Genomic DNA, 15573 nt, shown 5'->3' with positions numbered 1-15573 from the left:
AAGCCAAACAACGCCAGGCACATGTACATAGGTGTTTGCTGTGGACCCACTGTGTATTTGCTATGTTAAATACCGTACTCTTGCTGTAAATGCAGGAAGCACATTTGCTGCAGGAAGTATGGAGTTGCCCTTATGTAGAATCATTTGGCAGGGAAAAACTTGGGGCTTGGAGAATTGTTTCTTCCCATACTTTAATTACGATATATTCATGAAATTTCAGCCCATTGTATGCAGAATAACTCAGCTGGGAAATAATGACAGTTGGAGTGTTAAATCCAGAAACTGCCCTACAGACAGTGAAACCATTCATTCATTCCAAGATGCTTTGCACACAGGCAGCACTTAGTAATTTAGAATACAGTGATGTTTAAGAAAAAGAAGAGACTATACAATACCATCTTAAGGGGGGGCAGTTTTAGTGCAAGAAGCATATAGTAATATGTCAGCCCATCGCTTTCTGGACCGATTGCTAGCTCTACTCATCATACTGCTGTATCAGATACAGGAGGGGGAAGTTGCCTTACCGCTACTCTGCTGATGTATAACAAGAAAACCTAACACAGGATGTCATTAACCAAAGTAAAAAGAGGGACCCAAGTCTCCATAGCCATGATCATTACATACTTATGCATTAATCTGTGAAAGTGTGACACGTCATATGACTTTTCCAAAGCATCAAGCACAATCCTTGTACACCCAAGGGGTTCTTTTTCTCCGTGGCTGATACAGCTCCAGGCCCATTCTTATGCCAGCTTAAAGGAAAGGAAGCCCAAGAGTTCTGTGACAGCCCAAGAGAAGCAGCAGGGGAAAGTGCATTTGTCAAAATATTATTTAAATATTAAATAAATGCTGAGTCCACCTTTCAACATTTCCAGGGCAGTTTACATTATTATTATTATTATTATTATTATTATTATTATTATTAGTTTATATGTTGTCCTTCCTCTGAGGATCACAGGGCAGTTTACTGTGACAATAGGTCAAAAAGCACAGTAAAATAACCAATATGCAGTAGCTGGCAACAGTAAAGGGCAGCTCTAAAAACAACCACAGCAGAAATGAAAATACGCCTGATATCAACCAGAGCCTGGGAAAATAAAACTGCCTTTGCCGGGCACCTAACAGACATTTGCCAAGTGAGACACCCTTGGGAGAGAGGTCCGCAAGCAAGGTGCTACAACCAAGAAGGCCCTGTCCCTTGTTGCCACTCACTTCACCTCAAATGGCTGGGGGTGGGAGGAGCTACCTAAAGGGGGTCTGTATCTGAATAAGATCTTAGCTTACAAGGAGGCTGATGTGGCAAAAAAAACAATCCCTCCAGTGGCCAAAGAAATTACTGGCTTGAAGAAGGTGATTACTCAGTTTTCTTCAGCAAAATGGGGACAAATGTAACTATCTCAACACTCTAGAGAAAGCGTAATTTCTCTCACTTGCCTTTCAAATTCTAGCATGAAGAGAAACGAAGTCAGATAATATCATAGCAGATGCTCTGGGCAGCTAAATTACAACCCCCACATTTTTAAGATGCTCCAGGCCAAAGCTATATCAAGAATGGCTTTTGGGTGCAATTAAGGAGCAGTTCACATCCACATTCAACCATGAAGCTCATTGAGTGGCCTTGAGAAAACTTCCACCTCTCAGTAGAAAAAAATGGGACAACTCCCTGAGCTTCAGGGAAGAAATATGAGGTGTTGCTATTAAGACACTTCTGCACTCCTGTATTTCAGGGGGTTAGACTAGATGATCCTTGGGGATCCCTTCCAACTCTACAATTCTATGATTCAAGAGGATACTCAACGTGGGTAATGAAGCTCATGGCTTTAATACAATATTTGGCAAATATAAAATTCTTAAAATTCCAGCTGCTAAAGTGGTAGGATAAAAGTTTTAACTCACAAAAGATGCCTCTAATGCAGGCACAGGCAAACTCGGCCCTCCAGACATTTTGGGACTACAACTCCCATCATCCCGAGCTAACAGGACCAGTGGTCAGGGATGGTGGGAGCTGTAGTCCCAAAACATCTGGAGGGCCAAGTTCTATGCCTGTTCTAATGTTTCATTCTTGCAATAAACTAGCTTGCAAATGTGATTTGTATGCCCCCAAAACGCAAGCGCAGAAGGGAATTTACATATCTTTGCAAAATTAACTCATGAGTTGGACCACTGAGGTTTAGGAACTTATTGCTTGAGAAAAAGAATCAACGTGGCAAGAAATACCAAAGACAGTAAGTAGGTAACAATTTTCGGTGAACAAAGTTTGTGGCAAAAGTACAATACATGTTAAAAAATCTTCACAGATCTTTTGTTCAGTCACTTAAGCAAGAAAGTTTAAAACCAGTCCTCCAGGAAAACTGGGGGTGTTACTCAATTAAAATAAATCATGCCTGATGAATTATATGAGATTTACTGAATTAAATAAATAAATAAAAGAATCAATTAAAATATTTACATCCCACCCTTAATCCAAAAATCTCAGAGCGAGGAACAATAGCTTCAATAAAGAACATGAGCACAGAATAAGCATCACATGAGGAGATAAAAATACAAAAACCCCTATCACAGATAAACATCAGTATGAATTGCCAAATTCATAGATTAAATCTGAAATGATAAATGTTTCTGAAAAAAGAGAGAGGCTTATTTCAGTCCCAAGAACTAGAGACAGACACATTTGGCCTCCAGGCCTGAGGTTCCTCATCACTGTTTTGACAAGCGATCCATTGCAAATCACGGACTGGCCTTCCATACAGCAGGACTGAGGTCCTCTTCTCAGAAATGCAAGAGTCATTTATGGGGACCCGATACAAGCACAGTTAAAGCTACACCGTACAGCTATACAAAAATATAATGGGAAGTAACTACACGCTAGTGCCTCCTGTATTCACTATGACCTCCTGTAGTCAAAGTGGAAAATGGAAATGGCAACGGCACACTCAGTGTAATGGGAGAAATGGTCCCGAAGTATAAGATTCTAAGGTAGTGATTTATTTAGTTGAAAACTTGTACTCATAAGGTGACAGCCTGCAAGTATGAAAAAAGTTTATATAAGATTTAATATATTTGGACTGTTAAAGAAAGGTGCTTATGTTAGTACTCTTATGTAGCAGATGGAAAGGTTTCTTCTATGTTGTTTATCAGCAAACAGGATATAAACAAATTGATATATTGTGTAGCAATAGTATATCCTCTTTTGATACCTCTCCCCTAAATTTGTAAGAGTTTACTTTCTATGAATAAAAACATATGATGAGATTCTATTATGAGGCAAATAGGTAATAATGAGTTTCATTCTTACCAGGCTTCACATACTGAGACTGGAGAAACTACATACTTGCCCCACTGAGTCTGGGCATTCTGAAGATACAGTACATCTAAGCATGAAAATTAAACTAAACAGTACTCCAAGGAGGATCCCCACCCCCAGTGATTCCTCCAGGCACACCCCCCCCCCAAATGGATGGTTGCAATTATTTTCACATTTCCTTGAAAGCCCTACTGAGCTCAATGTGGTGCTAAGCATGCTTAGGGGAATAAATAGGCTTAAATCCTAAGCACGTATACAGTCGTATCTTGGGTTGTTGAACGGAATCCATTCTGGAAGTCCGTTCGACTTCCAAAAATGTTCAAAAACTAAGGCGCAGCTTCCGGTTGGCTGCAGGAGCTTTCACTCAATCGGAAGCCTTGGAAACCGTATTGGAAATTTCGACTTCCAAAAAAAGTTCGCAAACCGGAACACTTATTTCTGGGTTTGTGGAGTTCAGGAGCCAAAATGTTCGAGTCGCAAGGCGTTCAACACCCAAGGTATGACTGTACTTGGAAGTAAAGTCTACTAAAATTAATGATAACTTGCTTCATAATAAACTTGCATAGGCGATGAAGTGTTTAAGTGTCCATTTATGGGCATGAAGAGCTCTAGTAAAGTGAGAACACTTTCTTACTGCAACGTCCCCTTGAATTTCAAGTACTTAGGTACAGATTAAATGTTGTTTTAGATTGCGCTGCAGCATTTAATAGATTGATCAATTTCAAAACTTTTATTCATCCCAGAGCTCCCCCAAAATTAACTGGATAGCAAGGTTTTTTCACAAGTATTTACAAGAATACAGTCATACCTTGGAAGTCAAACAGCTCAGTTCCCGAACGTTTTGGCTCCCAAACGTCACAAACTCGGAAGTGAGTGTTCCAGTTTGTGAAGTATTTTTGGAAGCCGAATGTCCGACGGGCTTCTGATTGGTGGCAGGAGCTTCCTGCAGTCAATCAGAAGCCACGCTTTGATTTTTGAACGTTTTGGAAGTTGAACGGACTTCCGGAATGGATTCCATTCGACTTCCAAGGTACAACTGTACTAGTATTTAGGGAATGCTGAATGGCAAGCACCATCTTAAAAGAGGCACCGCCACACCTCTCATTTTCTCTTCCTTAGGAGAGAATGCTTCTTCTAAGATGATGCCTGCTAAGACACAGGCTAAGACACCTAAAAACAAAGGCAGTATGCTTCTTGCTTCAGAATTCAGATCTATTGTTCTTACCCATATGCATATTTTATTAATGAATCTTAAACTCATGCAATTAATCAACTTTTTAAAATGAAGCAACAGCCCTAGTTTTGGAAGAGTGCAATCTTGCTGGTATTAAAGTTGATTTGATCATTTGAAACACACATAGCCCCTTCATTTACAGAAAGCAAAGTGGTTTTATTTTAACTATTCCCCAAGATTATAGACAGAGGTTCTGAGATTACATCTGCAAGCTCCTTTAGTACTAAAGGAGCTCCAAGGAGTTGCAGTAGCTCTCATGCATAGTTCCTTGATGGTTTCCTATCTAGGCAACTAAAAGGGTTATGCCTGCTGAGCTTCACCAGCACCACGGCATTACGTGCCAATGTCTGTATTCCTGCATTGCAGGGGGTTGGACTCAATGACCCTTGGGGTTCCTTCAAACTCTACTATTAGTTTATGATCTACTTCTACTATTTAGCTAGGGAAATTTCAACACCATTTCTTCTTGAGCATCAAAGCTTATTGGGAAATATATATTTTTCAGGAGGGCTTTTTCTCTGATCTAAGCTAATTCCTCAACATACTTCTGGGATACTGCTATAGGAAATATTAGATGCTGACTTCCCTTGTACAGTTCCTGGAAGTGTCTGTTAGCAACACCTAACAGCTGCTGCAAGTCCTGGTGCTACAGGGTTAACAATATCTATGCAGCAAGAGAGAGAGAGAGAGCTCTCAGTAGGGAGGCTAGCAAGCTCTCATTAATGGCTTCCCTTTTTAAATGAACTTCCCCTGAGCGCAAAGCTGAGTGTCAGAAAAAGCAGGGTAGAAGCTAATGAGTAAATGCTATGGAGGGTTCTGTGCTCTACAAAGGCACTAAACAGCAGCCTCCTCCCCTCTTCCCAGGGAAGTCTCTACAGGGCTCCATTCCCAAATGGACAATTATTACAATACTCTGTTTCTATTAGGCGGGGGGGGGGGGGAGAGAGAGGAAGGGAGGGGGGGAAGGAGACCAGGGAAGAGATACCTGCTTGCAAATATTCAAAGAGAAGCAATTCCTAATGAAATTAAGGACTGTTGGGCTGGGGCAGTGTTTCTCAGGAGGTAAAGGTAAAGGGGCCCCTGACCATCAGGTCCAGTCGTGTCCGACTCTGGGGTTGCGGCGCTCATCTCGCTCTATAGGCCGAGGGGGGCGGCGTTTGTCCGCAGACAGCTTCCAGGTCATGTGGCCAGCATGACAAAGCTGCTTCGGGCGAACCAGAACAGCACACGGAAACGCCGTTTACCTTCCCACCAGAGCGGTCCCTATTTATCTACTTGCACTTTGATGTGCTTTCGAACTGTTAGGTGGGCAGGAGCTGGGACCGAACAACGGGAGCTCACCTCGTTGCAGGGATTCGAACAGCCAACCTTCTGATCAGCAAGCCCTAGACTCTGTGGTTTAACCCACAGCGCTCCCTGGGTCCCTGTTTCTCAGGAGAATATGTTGCAAAAAGCCTTATCACTGGGTACACTTTAAAAGCTAGTGCTTGAAAAGGGGCCCATTTCTAACATATGTCTGCATTAGAAAGAGGATCACATATTCCCCCTGGTGTTTAAAGTTCAGTACCACATCTCCCAAGCTGCTCTTGAGATCAAAGTAGCTAGGGCTGTGTGACAACTCTATAATGCAGGGATAGGAAACCGGTGGCCCTCCAGATATTGTTGGATCACAACTCTCATCACCCCAGGCCACTGGCCATGCTAGCTGGAGAGTTGCAGTCCAACACCTTTTGTATTGGGTTAACTTTTGCTGGTGAAAGAGAACACAGGATTTTGACATGCATCAAACCACTTTTCTGATGGCATCATTTCAATTCCTATTCTGGCCAACAGTAAGAGAAGGGATTTTGCACAGGGAAAACACTCATCTGCCAGCAGAGTGGCAAAACTCATGGATTCCTTAGGCTCATTGAGAATATTGCTACTTGGATTACGTGGTTGACAAACAGCGTCAGGTTTTTTTATATAATAAATGTTTTATTGGAAAAATGTTTACAAATGTCAATTATTCCTGGGGATAAGTTAGCTGTGAACTTTTCACAAATCTGGTCTCTCTCAGAGCATACACAAAATGGCAACTCCAACTGTCCTCATCCACCCAAAGGAGTGACATAAAGTATTAGAGAGTGAACAGGAAGCTTGAGACTCCCACCTTTCACATCTAGCAGAGGATAAAGGGGAAAAACCAGAGACTCATTTCTGTTGATAACCTTCTATGAAGATGGAAAACTTATATGACTTACCCACTAAACATCTACCAAGAAAAGCAAGGCTATTATGAAATTGTGAATTCAGATCAGGCCCCTTGGGATGGGCATCAGTACAGTCACACTGCTCTTCACTGCTGGCAGGAAATTTTACAATGTTCATATTGTCTAGATACAAGAATAATGGAAGTAAACAAAATTATGAAAGGAGTTGCAAAGAAGATGCAGGTGGTTAGATCTCCAATATTCCTTTTCCAAGGTCTAGTAAAGTATAAGATTAACAATCTTCTCAGTGGGGTGCAGAATAGTCAATAAAATGCACACGCCACAAAATATTTAAAATACACCCCCCCCCAACCCATCAAGATTCATAATTGTTTGAAAACAACTGTTATTGGGTGGGGGAATAGGTCTTGGTCCATGTAACAATATTAACTGTAGCCACTAATGACAAATACATTATATTACGGTTGTTTGGTGTGCATGTTTTACAATGTCCACAATTAACATCAGTTCAGGTCCCTGAAGACCGGAGGCAGGCATATGTTGTCCCCATCTTCAAAAAAGGCAGGGGGAGGCAGCCAAGGTAACTACCGACTAGTCAGCCTGTGGACCCATCATTGTTCAACGTACTTGGATGAAGGAATTGAGGGGATGCTGATCAAATTTGCAGATGACACCAGACTGTGATGGGTAGCTGCTGCCACAGAAGACAGAATTGGGATTCAAGATGACCTTAGCAGATTGGAGAACTGGGCCCAAACTAACAGAGTGAATTTCAAATGGAGGGTTCTATACTCGGGCACGAAGAATTAGCTGCACAAATACAAGATGGGGAAACACCTGGATTTCTAGTAGTACAGTTGGAAAGGATCTATGTGTCTTTAGTAGACCACAAGCTTACCATGAGTCAACAGTGTGATGCAGCAGGAGCAGCAGCAGCAAACAAAACACACACACACACACACACACACACACACACACACACACACACAAACTAATGCTGTTCTAGGCTGCATCAACAGAAAGGTAGTGCCCTGATCAAGGGAAGTCTTAGTCCCCATCTATTCTGCCTTGGTCAGACCCCACGTGGAGTACTGTGTCCAGTTCTGGGCACCACAGTTTAAGAAAGATATTGACAAACTGGAACATGTGCAGAGGTGCAGAGGAGGGTGACCAAGATGATAAAGAGTCTGGAAACCAAGCCTTATGAGAAATGGTTGAGGGAGCTGGGTATGTATAGACTGGAAAAGAGGAGACTGAGAGGAGATATGATAGCCACCTTCAAATATCTAAAGGGTTGTCACATGGAAGATGGAGCAAACTTGTTTTCTCTTACTCTAGAGGGTAGGACACAAACCAATGGATTTAAGTTACAGGAATGGAGATTCTGACTAATCATCAGGAAGAACTTTCTGAGAGTAAGAGATGTTCAACCGTGGAAGCTTGGAAGGTGGTGGACACTCCCTCCTTGGAGGTTTTTAAGTAGAGGTTGGATGGCCATCTGTCATGGCTGTTTTAGCTGAGATTCCTGCATTGCAGTGGGGTGGACTAGAAGATGACCCTCAGGGTTACTTCCAACTCTACAATTCTATGATTCTAATATGCAACTACTGCTTGGTATTGCTAAGGGGAAAACGAAGTAGCTGAGAATTAAGTGGCAACTCCAAGCTGACCTCTCTGGGTACAGCTGGCCCACCCTCCAGTGTCAGTCATTTAGGGGAAAGCCTCACTCTGTAAGGTCATTTCGAAGAGATAAATTTCACTCTGTACACGCAGACACGAGGTTCCAGATTTGCATATTCAAGCACCGAACGCTGCTCCTTGGCACAAAGGTTAGTGACTCATGCAGACCCAGTAAGCAGCCTTTGGTTCAGAGGCCCCCATTAGCTCTAGCAGGATGAGATGTAGGCGGAAAAGCAACCTTTGCTCAGCCATAGACAGAGCTGCAGCCTTTCAGCACCACAGAGCTTGGGCAAGCTAGTAAAAAGACCACATACTTATATACTGCTGGCCTGTGCTTTATCCTGTGGACTCCCCATCAGCCAGGTTGGCTGCCCTGTGGCAAGGCAGGACATCACCATGGGACAGGTGGAGTCTGGGGATACAAAGACAGTGGTCAGCAAGACCCAGCCATGCCCATGTCTAAGAGAAAAGGCTGTCCTTTCTTACCCATTGTTCTGCTTCTATTGTACTTACTACAGCAGACGTATTGCACCTTTCCCCAGAACAGATAAAAAGTTGAATGCCAATGACACGTCTATGGAGCACAGAACAGCACTCAGAGCAAACAGCAATGCCATCATATAGGCAGACAATCTTTTTTCCCTTTCTGAAGTCACAAAAGGAACTCTTCTTCTAAGCAGACCCAGAGACCACTACGTAGCTATCCAGAGAACACTGCCTCTAAAATCACTTTGGGTTCTACATTCAAAGTGTGAATGTAAAAGCATAAGAAGAACTCTGTTGGATCAGACAAAAGGCCCATCTGGTCTAGTATTCTCTTGGCACATTAACCAACTAGATGCCTCTGGGAAGCCCACAAGGTCAACAGCCCTCTCCCATTGTCCTCCAGCAACTGATACTCAGAGACCTTTTACTATTAAGGGAGTGCACATAGTCATCGTGGCCAGTAGCCGTAGATAGCCTTATCCTCCATGAATTTATCTACCCTGCCCCCCTTTAAAGCCATCTAAGTTTGTGGCCATCGCTACATCTTCATGGCGCTGAATGCCATTAAGAACTATGTGCCATGTGAAGGAGGACTTCCTTTCCTCTGTCTTCAGCAACGCATGGAATTTGGCTTTCCTATGGTTAAACCACAGAGCCTAGGGCTTGCCAATCAGAAGGTTGGCGTTCGAATCCCCGTGACGGGGTGAGCTCCCATTGTTCGGTCCCTGCTCCTGCCAACCTAGCAGTTCGAAAGCACGTCAAGTGCAAGTAGATAAATAGGTACCGCTCCGGCGGGAAGGTAAATGGTGTTTCCGTGCGCTGCTCTGGTTCGCCAGAAGCAGCTTAGTCATGCTGGTCACATGACCCAGAAAGTAAAGCGAGATGAGCACCACAACCCCAGAGTCCTCCGCGACTGGACCTAATGGTTAGGGGCCCCTTTACCTTTATGTAGTTGCATAAATCACAGCACCTCTGTAGAGATGCAATGGACTATTAATGATCCAAAACTATCCGACAAAGAAATAATGATGATGATCCTCGCTTGCCGAAACATAGGTTACTTAATTCAGAACAAGGCTGGGATCGAAATCCACCAAGCAAAAATCAGTACATACCAGACTGGAAAAGTAATTGATTCTTGTGCCTAACTTAATTATTGGCATAATGAGGTTTGAGGGCCATAAATATACACGTTCTATATGGAAGTTTTCTGCAATTGGTCAACCGCAGGGGAAGGGAACCTTAGGTTTGTGGGCCAAATGCGGTCTCTCTAGGCCTCTCTATCCAGACCATGGGACATTCCCAGGCCACGCACCCTTACCCAGGCTACCCTCTTCACTGGTCCTGCTCTGTGCCCTCCTTGAGTTCCACCCACCTGCATGGTCAAGAAGGATCACTAGGGGCAAAGATGCCTTAAAATTTATTAAGATCTTCTGATTGATTAAAAAGGTATCCCTGATAAAATCAGGTAGCAGGTTTTTATTATTATTTAAATATCTACCCATACTTTGCAGGATTTATATACTGTACTGCTTGACCATCAAAAACCATTTAGCCATCAAAACATGTAATCTATTTACCTTAAAAAAAACACCATAAAATTAAAATGCCGATGAAATCAGGTATGTATTAAAAACAAGTTGACCTAAAAAAAATTCAAAAGACAAATTTATGTAAAAGCACAGCAGTTTAAAAATATAGAGAGACATAATAATTACATGTTAGAATTCATGACTCGGTAGGCTTGCCAAAACAGGCACCGAAAACAATACATCAAAGGTTCTTGCCTATTATCAATGAGCAGGGGGGTTCTAGGGTGTAGGTAGTGATAGTGATGCCTTTCTTTTTTCTTTTTAGAAAGGTGAAAACAATGGGGGGGGCAGGTACCAGCTTAAAAGATGCATTGTTCACTGCCCCTTCTCACAAACAGAAGGGAATTCCTCTCCTGTAACAGCACTCGCTACAAAGTGTGCACACAAATACCAAAATAAGAAGGGTTTTTTTTCCATAGTTATTGCTACAACCGATGATTACAGCTCCCAATCTTTTATCATCAACAGAGCTGTTTAACGTACGGCGCTTGAGCAAACTGGATGCCCCATGGTGTTTCGCCACTATTTATCCTGGCACATGGCAATGGTGAGCTGGTCAAAAAAAATGCAAGACGTGCTTCTCGCCACCAGGTGGAGTCACCTCCCTAACTAGCCAGAGGCAAGTGGCATCATCCGGTGGCTTTGTCAACACTTTCCAAACATCTCCTAGTGTGTGTGACCCAGATACTTCAGAGCAAAGCTCAGTGAGGGGAATCAGGTGGCAGATCTAACAGGGGAAGCTGCATCACCCTCCCCTCTCCTGATCACTACACCAGCCTGTCTCCTGGCGCTCATCGGCAGCGACTCACCTTGGCAGCTAGACACAGATATTGATTTGTAATTTAAATACATTGCAGAAAGGCTCCAGGCATACACTGCACTAAACTGACCCTGAAGCTTTGTTTAATCAGGACTTGAGAGAGGAGAGAGGAGAGAGGAGAGAGAGAGAGAGAGAGAGAGAGAGAGAGAGAGAGATTTTAATTAATAAATACCCAAAGTTCCATATGTGGACAAGGGTGGTAAGACAACAAGCAGACTTGTTTAATATGGATACATTATCAAGGCAATTCCTTCTGTGTAGCAACAGGAGCTAATTAGCTATTTTAGAAAGCGAAAATAGATTTAAAAAGAGGTCCCATTTAAATTCTCCGCCTGCTTCCCATCATAAACAAATGACATTCAAAACTCTCAGGAAAGGTGCACAGAGCACAGTTCTGGAGAAGGCGAGGAGGGAGCAGAACCTTCAACACACCAGCCCCTCTGAGTAATTTTGATCTAGAAGATGATAAAGAGGAGCTCCTTTTTCACCTGACAATGAGACCTTTGAAAATTTAGCTCTTGGTTTCCCTGTGGGCAAGCGCTCTTCCCTTTAAAAACTCTGTGGGGTTGGGTTTTGTGGCTTTATGTAATCAACCAGCACCCAGATTCATCAAGACATAAACCACAGACCCAATATCCACTTATTCCCTGTGGTGACCTAAGCAACCTTAGCCTCTAACAACTATATTCCTGTCTGCATCTGTATTCAAACTATTTTTAATGTTTTTTTTAATATGTGACTTTTTAAAGTTGTTTCATACATGGAAGTGTTTTTAATTGTTTTATCCTTTTCTTGATTTCTGGTTGTCACTGTTCTACCTGTTTTATAACTGTATACTGTATTTCACTGTTGCAACCCACTCTGGAACATTATAGCAAAGGGCAAGTGAGAAATCTGATAAAATAAATTAACAAGATAAAGAATGCAACACTCTTAGTTCTTCCAACTTACCCAATAAATAATGGACCCCAGGGGGGAAAAGATGAAAAAGTTCTAGTTCCTGTCTGACTGACCCTCCAAATTCAGAGACTTCCAGGCCTCAACCCTAGACTTGCTTATCATCTGCATTTTAGCTCTGTAAGAAGCCACCTCAAAGCCGGCTGCCTGGACCAATTCTCATAGATAACTGCACAACCCTACTGGAGGACAAAGCCAGACAGATTGTGGGTCCAGAATCCTGATGGCCAGTGCGGGTGTCACTTCCTGTGTGAAAAGTTGGAACAGTGACATTAGACCCCCCAAAAAGTGAAAATCTTTTAAGGAAGAAGCACCCCAGTGTTAATTATATTCTAAAAAATTGATGTGGGCTTTCCAGAAAATTTTTACCTGGAAAATTTTCCAAAGCAAATAGGATAATTTGCATTGTGCAATTTGCATTGGGGGGGAATTCTGATGCCCTACATAGTGATCTAAATTAGCGTGTTAACTTAACTTGCAAACGAAGGTAAACACTCTGAAGTTGCCAAGATTGCTTAATGTTCTATTTTCAAATGTCATCCCTTCATTGTGAAATGGAAAATTTTCCATGGAAAAAATTAGTACTGGAAATTTTTCCTGCACATCATTGTTCTAAAAGGAAGAATGCAGAGCAAAGAGCTGGAAGGGGAAGCAAACAAGGGAATGGCCACAGAAATTAAAGTTGAGGTGAACAATCAACTCCAAAGCTTGCGACAAGTTTCATGTGCTCCTGTAAGGCAAGGTAAAGGAGCAGTGGCCTCAATAATCACAAGAATTTCTGGCATGATGGAGACACTGGATAGCTGAAACTGAGCAACGAAGACTAGTGAGCAGTGACACCTGCCAAGATCCAGCACGTGTGAATCCAAGCTAGACTAGAGAGTGCAAATCATAGCAAGCTGGCCACATTATTCCTGTAGGTGATTTATGGGCCTGCTACCAGAGCAGGTGAGAGGTCAAAACATCCCCTTATCAAAACACACCAGGTGCTTTGTTTCATTTAAGTAAGTCTCTTTTTAGAGCAGGGTCGAGAACCAGCGGTCCTCAGACTAGTTTCATGTGGCCAGCAGGAAGCAAGTTGCTATGCAATCCTGAAATGATAAAAACTTCACCCACTTTTGGCTCTGGCTATGACCACCATGGGGTCACGAAGAGTCGGACACGACTAAACGACTAAACAACAATGACCACCACTGACAGCAGCCCCCCCCCAAAAAAATACATTTCCTGAGGGTCAAACTGTCCTTCATAGGAAAAAAGGACTCCCTAAAGCAAGAAGGTTGCTTTAGAGAGACAAACTGTGTGCATGTTTTGGCCCTGTGTCACTGGTGACCATGAGCCAAACCGCACAGCCACTGTTAGATGCTACTCTTATCCCAGCCAGGATCTATTCAAGTCTTCCACTTCCCTTCTCTACAGTGAAACCACTCACTAAAGCTCTGTAGTGTGAGAGCTCGGCCTGTGCAGCTTCTTTCAGTCTGCATCTCAAAGTAGCCCTCTCAGGGTATAAGGCCACCTCCAGAAACTGATCTTGGCATAGCTGTGCATTTGCTCCATGTGCACATGTTCCACGGAAGGAGCAGTATCCTGAATACCAATTGCTGGAAACTATCAGAGGGGAGAGTGCTGTTGTGCTCATGTCCTGCTTGCAGACTTCCCGCAAGCTGCTGGTAGGCCCCTGAGAGAACAGGATGCTGGACTAGATGGGCCATCATTGACCTGATCCAGCATTATCTTCAATAACTCCGCCTACAAATATACACACAGACACAGCAATATGCAGCTGTCTTTTTCCAGGGGTGCTATCTAGGGATCTTCTATCAAGATCATTCTGTTTTCAGATCAAAACATTTTTCCACCACTCAAAACTTCAGTAATCTAACTGAAAATATGGTTAACCATCCCACCCATGAGAAATAAGATGGGGTTCACACAAAACACACATATTAGACATTACCCGTGACATCTACTAATTATATCCGGATAGCTTAGTTGGCTAGAGCATGGTGCTGATAAGGCCAAAGTTGCAGATTTGATCCCCATATGAGACAGGTGCATATTTCTGCATTGCAGGAGGTTGTAGTAGATCAGGCATCCCCAAACTGCGGCCCTCCAGATGTTTTGGCCTACAACTCCCATTGTAGTGGTCAGGGAAGATGGGAATTGTAGTCCAAAACATCTGGAGGGCCGAAGTTTGGGGATGCCTGTAGTAGATGATCCTCAGGGCCCCTCCCAACTCTACAATTCTATAATTCTATGCCTAACACCTGTACCATAGGTTTAGAAATAAAAATTTAAAAATAAACCTTTAAGTGGCTGAGTACCCCCCCCCCCCAGCATTTGTGTAGCCTTTAATCAGATCACATTTAGCAACTCCCTGCCTGAATATTGGAACTTCTCTTACAATGCATGCTTATGGCGACAGAAGGAAAAGAGGGCTGGTTAACATCCTCTGAGATTAAGTTTTGGGGGAAGAGCAAATGACACAGCCAACAGTGACTACTTCGAAGGGGTGTTACTGCATTAGCCATACCCTCTAGTTGGTACAGTATTTTGACAATTTAGTTCAGGCATCCCCAAACTTTGGCCCTCCAGATGTTTTGGACTACAATTCCCATCACCCCTGACCACTGGTCCTGTTGGCTAGGGATCATGGGAGTTGTAGGCCAAAACATCTGGAGGGCCGCAGTTTGGGGATGCCTGATTTAGTTCCATAAATTAAAGAGCTCCATCCTGCCATACTATATGTGATGATCAGTACAGTCATACCTCGTATTGCGTCTGCTGCAGGTTGCGTTTTTTCGTGTTGCGAACGCGGCAGACACGGAAGTGTTTACTTCTGGGTTCCGCCGCGCGCACATGCACAGAAGCGCTCTATTGCGCTTTTGCACATGTGCGAAAGCTCTGCTCGGGTTGCAGACTTTTCGGGGTGCAAACAGCACCCCGGAGTGGATAGGGTCCGCAACCCAAGGTACCACTGTAATTAGCTGGGAATACTTGTTTTTATGCATTCTGCACTTGATGTGCTTTGACTACAGTGGTATCTCGGGTTACAGACACTGCTAACCCAGAAATAGTACCTTGTGTTAAGAACTTTGCTTCAGGATGAGAACAGAAATTGTGCGGCGGCGGCAGGAGGCCCCATTAGCTAAAGGGGTACCTTAGGTTAAGAACAGTTTCGGGTTAAGAACGGACCTCCAGAACGAATTAAGTTCTTAACCCGAGGTACCATGTACTGCTTTCTTTCCAAATAAGCCCTGCTAAATGTATTCTGTTTTGCTGTGAGA

The 15573-nt window shown here is 43.2% G+C and overlaps 1 protein-coding gene across 8 annotated transcripts in view; it reads right to left on the bottom strand.

The window, feature by feature from the left end:
- The window catches only part of DGKZ (diacylglycerol kinase zeta), a 145437-nt gene that overhangs the window by 67685 nt on the left and 62179 nt on the right, over window positions 1–15573 (bottom strand). For 2 of the 8 annotated variants that reach the window (XM_088669424.1, XM_035115464.3), the window contains exon 2: window positions 8746–8843. The exons of the other annotated variants lie outside the window; for them this stretch is intronic. The gene's annotated coding sequence lies outside the window, so the exon portion shown is untranslated. The remainder of the gene's footprint in view (window positions 1–8745; window positions 8844–15573) is intronic. 8 annotated transcript variants of the gene reach the window in all.

Source organism: Zootoca vivipara, chromosome 1 (assembly GCF_965207765.1).
Source record: "Zootoca vivipara chromosome 1, rZooViv2.hap1.1, whole genome shotgun sequence".
Taxonomy (NCBI): Eukaryota; Metazoa; Chordata; class Lepidosauria; order Squamata; family Lacertidae; genus Zootoca; species Zootoca vivipara.
This window is presented reverse-complemented; position numbering and strand designations above follow the sequence as displayed.